The following is a 10,022-nucleotide window of genomic DNA, read 5'->3' on the forward strand; positions in this document are numbered from 1 at the left end:
TTAAGGGTCAATAAGTGACAATGTACGCAGTTAAATAAAAAATTTTCGAGGATTTTTGAAAATTCAAAATAGTAAAAAATCAGGATGTTATAATCTATCTCCCTTAAAAATAATTTCATCCCCGAAATTGCCTAATATTAATATGTAGAGATATGCTAATTTCATATGCCTAAGTTTCTGATGATTTCACGTTTATATATTTGTTAGGGCGTATACTAAGTACATGAGTCTGACTTATTACAATCTACCCCCTTAAAAGTTTTCACCTTTGAGGTTTAAGAACATACATTAAAATCATTATTATTGCATTAAGTGTTTGATAACAAAATTTACTTAAGGGTGGTATATTATGCTCTTTACGATCAGGCTAATATGAAAAAATAGTTGTGGCAGGCTCAAATCCGATACGTCAATTTTCTTCCTGATTAGTATAGAAAGCTCATTGTATTCCTTCCTAATCTTGGTAGATCCTGGTCTTCTGCTCGGTCAAAGGAGTGAGTCCATTGGTAGTCGCCCAAGATTGAGAAGTGGGTCAAGCCTCGAATACCTTGTAGTTCTATATTTCTGTAATTCCATAATCCGATCATCATAATCTTTAAGGAGTATTATAATTCATTAAGAGGTTCAAGCCTCATGTTTATAAGATTGACCTTCGAGTCTCGGTCAAAGATTGTTCTCGTTTTATTTCATGTACAACTTAGTGATAAAAAAATATTTCACTGTGCCTATAGTCAATGATTATCCTAGAAAGGTTTGCAATGATTTAAAATTTTATCTGTATATTGCCATTTCGATCTTATGGGCGTGGGTTATGAGCAAATCACACTTTGATTTTTTTAATTTTGAAAGGGAACGAAGAATCGAAAGTTTTAAGATATTTCAAAGGTTTGGAGGGCTGACGGTGCTAAGAAGGGCGCGGAAAGGAAAGATGAAGAACATTGTCTCCTCAATATGGTATGAACCTTGAATCCACTAGAGAATAAGGAATTTATAATATGTTAGTGAAGGCCGCCTTGAATACAAACTTACAAAGTTTTAAACAATCAAACTCAACCCTACTCAAGAGTCGTAGTTCAACCGTAGTAAAAACTCTTGAAATAGAAAAATATGCTAAAAATAATCTAATTTAATCATACTGGATGATTTCTAGCATGATTAGAAATAATTTCTAAAAAGACAGAAAATTCTAAAACTCTAATATAAAAAAGATACGTCTAGTCTATTGGCAACTCGAAGTTGTAGAAATTTCATATTCCAACCTTTCTATTATTCATAACATCTTTGTCACTTTTAGTTACTAAATTATTTTTTATATTTTTTCTAGTAATCCATTATTAGGCTTACTTTTATTTCACAAAATTTCATTTTATTTGAAGTTTCATAAAAATTATAAAATTTTTGGAAGTACCAATTAACCAAAACCAACAATTTTCTTTATGATTCCAAAATACCTCCATTGCTTGTAACATTTTTCTTAATCCTATTTACTGAATTATTTTTAAAATTTTTATACGAAGTTATCATTAAGTTTACTCTCATTTTACAAAATTTTATTTTATTTAGTGTTGTAGAAAAAATAATAAAATGCTAAAACTAACAGCTGTCTGAAACTAATAATTTTTGAACAGTTTTTAAAACATCTTGAAATTAATTATATTTTAATTTATACCGAGATTTGAAAATGATCCGATTGGATCCATTAGGGCATTTTCCATTTTTATAGGATCTTCTATACCAGAAACAATGGTATCTCAACAGAACGACGAGTGGCACAGATAAGAGCAATATAGGCTGGGATCAAAGCCGATGATCTTAGCCTAATCAAATGCCTAGTGGCATGATCAAAGCCGTTGATCGAGTTGGAGCCTGGAGCCAAACCAGCTGAAAAACATGACGCGCTCCCCAAAAAACGTAAGCGCCCCGGACGATGGAAGAGCCAGGGGAGGCCGGGTCATTTGACGAAAATGGAAGGCTTTTTCCGAGCGGCTCATGAATTCTTGGAAAAAGAGGGAGTTCTCTTGAGCTCTTTATGGCAGCTAGTCTAGATCCATTATAAAATTAGGCTCATCAAGCTTCAATCTAACTTTTGAATCACCCTAATGGGAGTTATATTAAAGGAGATATGGAGTTTTGAAGTTGGCACAAAAACTTTTTTTAAAAAAATTCTCAAAATTTTCGACGATGGAGCCACCACGTATTGTCACTCCACAATAGAACCGCCGCCAGTCCTTGCCAGTTCGATGGTAACACCACTGCCGCCATCTGGTGGTCCAATGTTGAGGGTCAAATATTACATATTATCCCCTATTTATTACCTGATTTTATGAGCATAATAATGCTTAATGTTCTATTTTAATCATGTTTATATTGCAATGTGAATTTAAGATCTTGGATTGAAAAGGATGCTAAAAGCATGGATTTAATGCTCAAGAATCACTAAGGCAAAAGAGGGATCTTAGGAAACCAAGAACGGAGAATTCTCATGCCCAACATCCAAGGAAACCAAGTACAAAGGATGAAGAAAAGATTGGTAAGAGCACAATTAAAATAGCAGAAAAACAACCAATTTTGGTGCTACCTAAGCCAACTTCGATAGCTACCTAAAGTGCACAAACAGTCCAGCAAAAAAACAACTTAATTCGGTGCTACCTAAGCTTAATTTGGTACCACTGAAGCTAATTTCGGTAGGTACCTGAGCAATTTTGGTAGCTACCTAAGCACTCTACACACACAATTTTAGGTGTGATAAATTTCAGAAACAACTTCGGTGCTACCAAAGCCAAATTCGGTGCCACCGAAATTGCACAGAGTTGTTGTGCAGGGCCGACGCGGATTGCATAAATTAAGACATTTCGCAAGCGGTTTCTAGAAATTTCAAGTTGGTGCGTAAGAGGGGGATACACAACTATAAATAAGAATCTCTAGGACGTTCCTAGGCATCATCTAAGGTTTGATGCGTGGAGAAAAAGCGTGGAGAGTCGTCTCCAATAATATTTCTTCTTCTTCCATAGTTGTTTTTAGTTATTTTTAAGATTTTCTTAAGAGATTTTGGTTTAATCATGTTTATGGTTGGCCAAACCTCTTAGCTAGGCTAAGAGGTGAAGCTTGTAGCGTGATTGAGATGTTTACTTTGCTTTGATTCATGTCTTTGTTTGAATTTCATTGAATTTTAGTTAATTCTAAGGAATATTTTCAGTTTTTAATGGTTTGTTGTGATTCAAATTACAATAGATCTGCAATGGCTTCAAATATCTTCTTTTCTATTTGAGATTGTGGATTTGGTAAATTCTGTTATTTGCCATCGTCTCCTGGGCATGGTTGGGTGATAGAATCCCCTCTAATTCACCACAATTCTCCTTCATTGAGGCTAGATCAATGAGAAGTTTAGATATTTGATCGTCTCTTCTCTCAACTAGATAGGATAGGACTCTAATTCTAGTTGGATCTCTTAAATTAAGTAAGGTAGCATCCTGAGAACCTACAAGTGGATCCTTGGCACCCTAGTTCCCACCTTTAAATTTCTTAATTTTCTAATTAAATATCTCATAATTACTTCATTTTATTTCAGATTTAGATTCACATCTTTTTTTTTTTAATTCTACTTTTAGTTACTTTCAAAATACTCACGAGATTAGTCCCTATGGATTCGACCTCGGTCTCACTGAGATTATTACTACATCATGACCCTGCACTTGGGGTTGGTGTCATTGCCTGGCGGATTTCAATGATGGTGTCATCGAAATTTTTTACATATATATATATATATATAAATATATATATATATATATATATATATATATATATATATATATATATATATATATATAAATATATTTTTTTTACTTATTTTCTCAACTACATGTGTATGTGTGTGTATTATTTTTTTCTCTCTTTCTTTATTCATTTCATCCATTCATCATCTCTTTCTTTTTTCCATTAATTTTTTTCATTCATTTCATTTACTTCTCATTCATACATCATTCATTTATTTTATTCATTCATCATTATTCATTCTTTTTCTTTTTCTTTTTTCATTTACTCATCTCATTTCATTATTCATTCATTGTGTGTGTGTGTGTGTGTGTGTGTGTGTGTGTGTGTATGTATGTATGTATGTATGTATTTTTTTCATTCATTTTTTTCTCATTTTTTAAAACAAAATTTCTTAATTGCCACTTATTGGCATTCAGTCTCACTACCCCCTCCCTTTTTTATTCATTTATATCTCATTTTTTTAAACAAAATTTCTTAATTGCCACTCATTGGCATCAAGACTCACTACCGCCCCCCCTTTTTTTTGTAAAACTTGAACTTTACACATATTGCCCGAGTGTCTACTGAGCCTGGATCACCCATCCTACTTAGTCTTTAAACCACTACTTTACAACTTATTCCCTAGAGGGGTTTACCAAATTTACTAGTTTTAAATCAGAATAGCATGTATTCAAACACTTTGTATGCAGTAAAACTAACTATGGCGGTCTTTATGTTCATATTTTCATATTTAAGTTCGAAAGTATCACAAAATAGAGAATTTGATCCTATTGTTCATCATTTCTAAGTTTAAGTTCGAAATCGTAGCAAACCGGGATTTTGGCCCTAAGATTCATTGTATTTAATTTATTAGATTTTCTACACTAACGGGTACTCCTAAAATCAAGGAGATCCCCTACAAGACCAAACCTCTAATCCTAATTGTCTTAACCCTAGTTATTATGGTTTGTATAGTCCTCGTTCCCAAAGTCCTTGTTATCTCAATACTCCGCTCTGATACTAACCTATAACGCATCAAAAATCGGCACCTGAGTACATAAACTCCGGTCCTAAGTTTCCAGGTGTTAACTTAATAAAATGCACATGTTTCCTTATTCTAATTCATATTAAGTCCATACACGAATAATCAAAGTTGCACAATTCTGCTTAAAAGAACCAAAGCGACATAGAAATAACAAAAATCAATAAATATATGGCAAACAGTCAAAGTACAATTGAAAAGTGATATCCACCCAAATGAGGATTATACAAGCCATAATATACATACACAAGATGATTAAAGTGTAAAATTTTCATTTTACGCCTAATCCTACAAAACATAACGATGGTTGCACAAGCCGATCTAAGCTTACTCTTTTGAGGTCTCACTAGTACCTGCATTAATTATATTATTGGTTGGTGTTTTAAAATACGGTCTCATGTGGGAGTGAGTACCTATTTCAGTGGTTTTATTAGTTTTAAGTTACACATGTTATCAACCTAATCAGTGCAGATAATGATAAAACAAGAAATCAAACAATTCTTAATACTCTTGTTAAATGCACGAATAAAATTATGAAATAATGCATGCGCCTTACAATCCAACACTACCTCACAAGTGACTTTAATGCATATTTCATAAATGCTAACACTCCTTCACAAGTGACTCAAATGCCAAATTGCAACATATCCTAGAGTATGCATGATTAGCCAAGTGATTATTAATTCCAATTCATACAGCAGATTGACGACGTTAGGATACCGACGTTATATCATAAATCCTTATGTGAATCACGTGACTTATTGTAGCACGTAGCAGCTTTTCACCAGTGTCCCTTGATTATGTGTTGAAGTGGATCCTTACTTTTGCTCGGGTGGTAGACTCTTAAGAGTTTCAACACCCGGTTAAGGGTTCGAGTATCCATAGGTGGTGAAATTCCACTAGCGTGAGTGTGTGGGGTGTGTGTAAAAAAAAATGTGTTGAAGTATAAATCGCTCATGCCATCTATATTTAAAATTGCTTTAAATATTGTCAAAATTCTTAAATATCTAAAAAAATGTTGATACATAGAAGTTGTCGATATTACAATTATTTTGAAATGTCCAAAGCTAGTGTGAAATTTTGCAGGTCTTATTTAAGCAAAACTTAGACTGCAACCGTATTAAGATCGGCTTCAATGATAAACTTGGCCTGATCCAAAGTACCAGCAAGTTCTTCTTCTAAAGAGACAACAACTGTCTTGTCCTTCAGAAGTTTTGATCCCTCAAGTTCGGCTATGCTAATGTTTTTAGCAATGTCAGCATTGGCCTTGCTTAGCTTCAGTTCCTTAGTCTGCTTCTAGGCCTCAAGATTAGTAATTTGTTCATTGATGGCTGCCAGAGTTTGCTCAGAGACTTTCACCTGGTCTTGGAGTGAACTGCATTCCCTTCTATATCCAGAAATGATAGCGGAGTTCTTGGATATTTCGTCTTTAAGTAGCAGTAGCTCTTTCTAACAATGAAGTTTCTCTGGAGCAATAACTATATTACAAGGTGGCTATAGCTACCGTAGGGAAGCATAGAACCAAATTAGAGAGTTGTGAGATGCTAAGACATTAATCTTAGCCAACTTCGCAGAATTATCTAGAATTGTCAAAGCATCGTCGAGGAAAGGTCATTGCTCAGGGTCTTGAAACATGCAGGTTACAGCGAAGAGGGCATTCTTGACTAAGATAAGCTTATACGGGAGAATCTTTTCTAAAGAGAGAAGGTTTGACACTGCTGTTGTCGAATTAGAGCCCATGAAACAACTTAAAGATGGAGTGGTTGCGAGAAAAACAAAGAAAATAACAGCATGAAAAGAAATGATGTCACGACCCAAACTCGGAAACCGGGCTCACAAAATTCCCGATCGCCGAATCCGACGCTGACAGCCTCCGTAGAACCCCATTCTCGACTCCCAGTGCCCATTCGCTAGGTTCCGATCCTGGGATGCTACAAGGAGGATTTTGTACATCAGTTTGATTCGTAATAAGCATAACCAAAGGCATAACCCACAAACAACAACCAAAAACTCCATCACATTTCCACTATAATAAAAAACTTTACAAGTACAATGAGCATAAGGGAAATACAATGATGATAGACAAAAAGCTCCAAAAGATCAGCCACGCGTCCAAGCCTCATCGCTGCTGCGATCCAACGTCACCTGCACGCAACGGTCGTGCATAAGCTTATAGAAAGCTTAGAGGGTGGTGAAAGTGTATGCTCAAGGTGATAATGTAGTTATGCAGTATCAGAGTAATGCGGAACATGCTGATGAATGCTAAGAATCCCATTAGCCGTACCAAGGCCATGCGGTGCAGAGAATGATGTCGGCCATACCAAGGCCATGCAATGTGAAATGCAAGTCAAGCATACAAATCCTCATCTAAGTCCACATGTCAATACGGCTCAAATCTAGAATATCACCGGGGTCTAGTACACTCCAAGCCAGATTGCCGCCCCATCGCGCGCAATAAGGTGAGTGGAAAAGACCTCACTATCCGCCTGCCAATATCGGGCTCGGCTCGTCAATAGAGGACCCATTCCTCGAGCTGGTCAGACTCAGCCTAGCATTGCCCCCTACTCTCGGGCGGGTAAGGCCGCACCCCCCTTCCAAACGACCACGACACAGTAGAAAGCGCAACCGTCTGGTAATCGGCACTCAGCGCTCATGCATCCACTCGGTCTAGACGTTGGAGCAACCTCTTGGTACCATAAGGGTTTAGGGACTTTCACCCAGGGATATCTATCGCACCCCATGTAGAACAGTATTTTCGGTATCCAATCTTGCCAACCACGATAGTCTGTGGAAGCTACGGCCCTGATGTCGCTAGGGCGTATAGTAACCATATCACACAATGCGAATGCATGAATCACACTATTCAGTCATGCAGCAATCCTACGCGTATCGTGCGCTCATGTAGGGCAACACCCCCTGTACGGAAGCCCTTAAACAATCTGCCCAAAGGCATATGCGATGATCAGTCATTCCTCATATCAAGCATACGTATGATGCATATGGTCATGAATCATGGAACTAAACATGCTAAATATGATGGATGATAATCATAACAAAGATGGGCCTAGATGGCCTACACATTAGACGTACGGGCCTAACAATGGGCCTTAGGGAAAGTCATAATGCGGACATTTAACCACACTATACTTGCAATGTGGACGTCAAACCACCATTGTTCCCAAGGCATAGCCCGACGTAAACATCATTACATAACCCATGTTGGGGTCATACATTGCAATGGACCTTAGGTACATCCCATTGGGCCTTAATTACGTCAAATGGGCCATATCATATGGGCCTTATATTCATCAAGTGAGCCACATCATTGGGCCGCACCAATGGGCCTTATGTGCATTGCAATGGACCATGACCCGTGGGCCTTAGAGTGCATCAAATGGGCCTACTCACATGGGCCTTATGTGTATCAAATGGGCCTCGCCAATTGGGCCCCATATGCACATCAAATGGGCCTAAACCCATATGCCCCAAAACATTTTTAATGGGCCATAACCCATGGGCCTTAGAATGCATCCAATGGGCCTGCTCACATGGGCTTTACATGCATATCAAAGTGGGCCTCAATCATGGGCCGCAAGTAACTGAGGTGGGCCTCCCACCAATATTATATTAAATATGATATAATATATAATATATATATATATATATACATAATACATATGATATTATATATAATATAATATTATATATATATATGTATATATATAAATATACACACACGCACACACCACACACGCGCACACACACACACATGCACGCACCAACCCACACACGCACCCGCACACATCACAATGGGCTCCACCGTCCGCCTGGACGGTGGCTTAAAAACACACACCACTGTGGGCACCATGTTGGGCCCACCATAATGTTTATATTCCATCCAGACCGTTGAAAAGGTCGCCTGGACCCAGGTGAAGGGCAAAAACAAATTTCATGCTGATCCTAAACTTCTGTGGGCCCAAAAATGGGATTTCAATGATAGTGGTTCAATCCCACTGTTCCCTACGGTGTGGGCCACCTGAGTCTTGGATCAGCCTGATTTTTGGGGAGTGATCCACTGACGTTAGGGCCCACTGTATGAATGGATTAGATGACAAATAAACATCAATGTGGGGCCCACAGCTACAGCCGTGATTGGCTGTACGACGGCCAAGCCGTCCGTCCGCTGAAACGCGCAGGCAGCGCTGCTGCGTTACTGACACAGCAGCAGCAGCTGCTGCTGCAGTTTTTTTTTTTTTTTTTGATTTTTCTGTTTTCTCATGGATTTTACAAGTGGGGTCCACATCTTGCAAATCCACTCCGTCCAATGGCTCCCCATGCGTCACGACAGGCAAAACAAGCCCAATATTGGGCCTGTTTCAGTGTATAGAAGCAATATGGAATGTTTCAATGGTAAGCCCACTGTTTGCCATGTTATGGCCCGCCTGAAAATCTGATCGGTCCCATCTTTGGGCTCAACGCCTAAAAATGGCTTGAGACAGGAATGGATGGTGTGGATTTAACACATACATCAAGGTGGGGCCTACACAAGTGGACCACCCCAAACCTTTGGAAAAGGCTGATATTTGTGTCTTTCCAGCAACGTCCAGCGTCCCTGGACGCTGGACTTTCTATGTTGGTTGGAGGTGGGCCTTGCTTAGGTGGGCCACCAAGTGATGAGGGCATGGTACTACATATATAAGGTGGGCCCCACTTATAAATGGGCCGGATAGAATACCTACTTCATGGTGGGTCCATTCAAGTGGGCCACACAACCTTATCATCATACAATAAAATAAAATAAAATAAAATAAAATAAAAATAAAATAAAAAGGGAGAGAGATAGAGAGTGAGACCCACGTAATGGAGGGACCCCGGCACTATGGGCCGTCCCTTGCACTAAATCATACATCAAGTGGGTCCCATTACATGTGGATCCATGAAAGCGAAATCCAACGGTGGAGATCCCTTCTCCACTAAAATAAATGGTCTAGATGACCCTAAGCATATAAAGAAATAAACATCATGATGGGGTCCATGGAGAATGGCCCCATCATGGAATGATCATGATGATCCAAGTGGGCCATCGGCCACATCTTAGGGTCCAAAGTGAGATCCAAACCATTGATCGGTTGGCCTCACTTGGCCCATCTTAAAAATATCAAAATCTACCCTATCAAGGCACCCACCACTTGATCTTCTTGCTCCCTTGGCTTCCTTAGCTCCTTGT

The sequence above is a fragment of the Magnolia sinica genome, chromosome 7 (genome assembly GCF_029962835.1).
Source record: "Magnolia sinica isolate HGM2019 chromosome 7, MsV1, whole genome shotgun sequence".
Classification (NCBI taxonomy): Eukaryota; Viridiplantae; Streptophyta; class Magnoliopsida; order Magnoliales; family Magnoliaceae; genus Magnolia; species Magnolia sinica.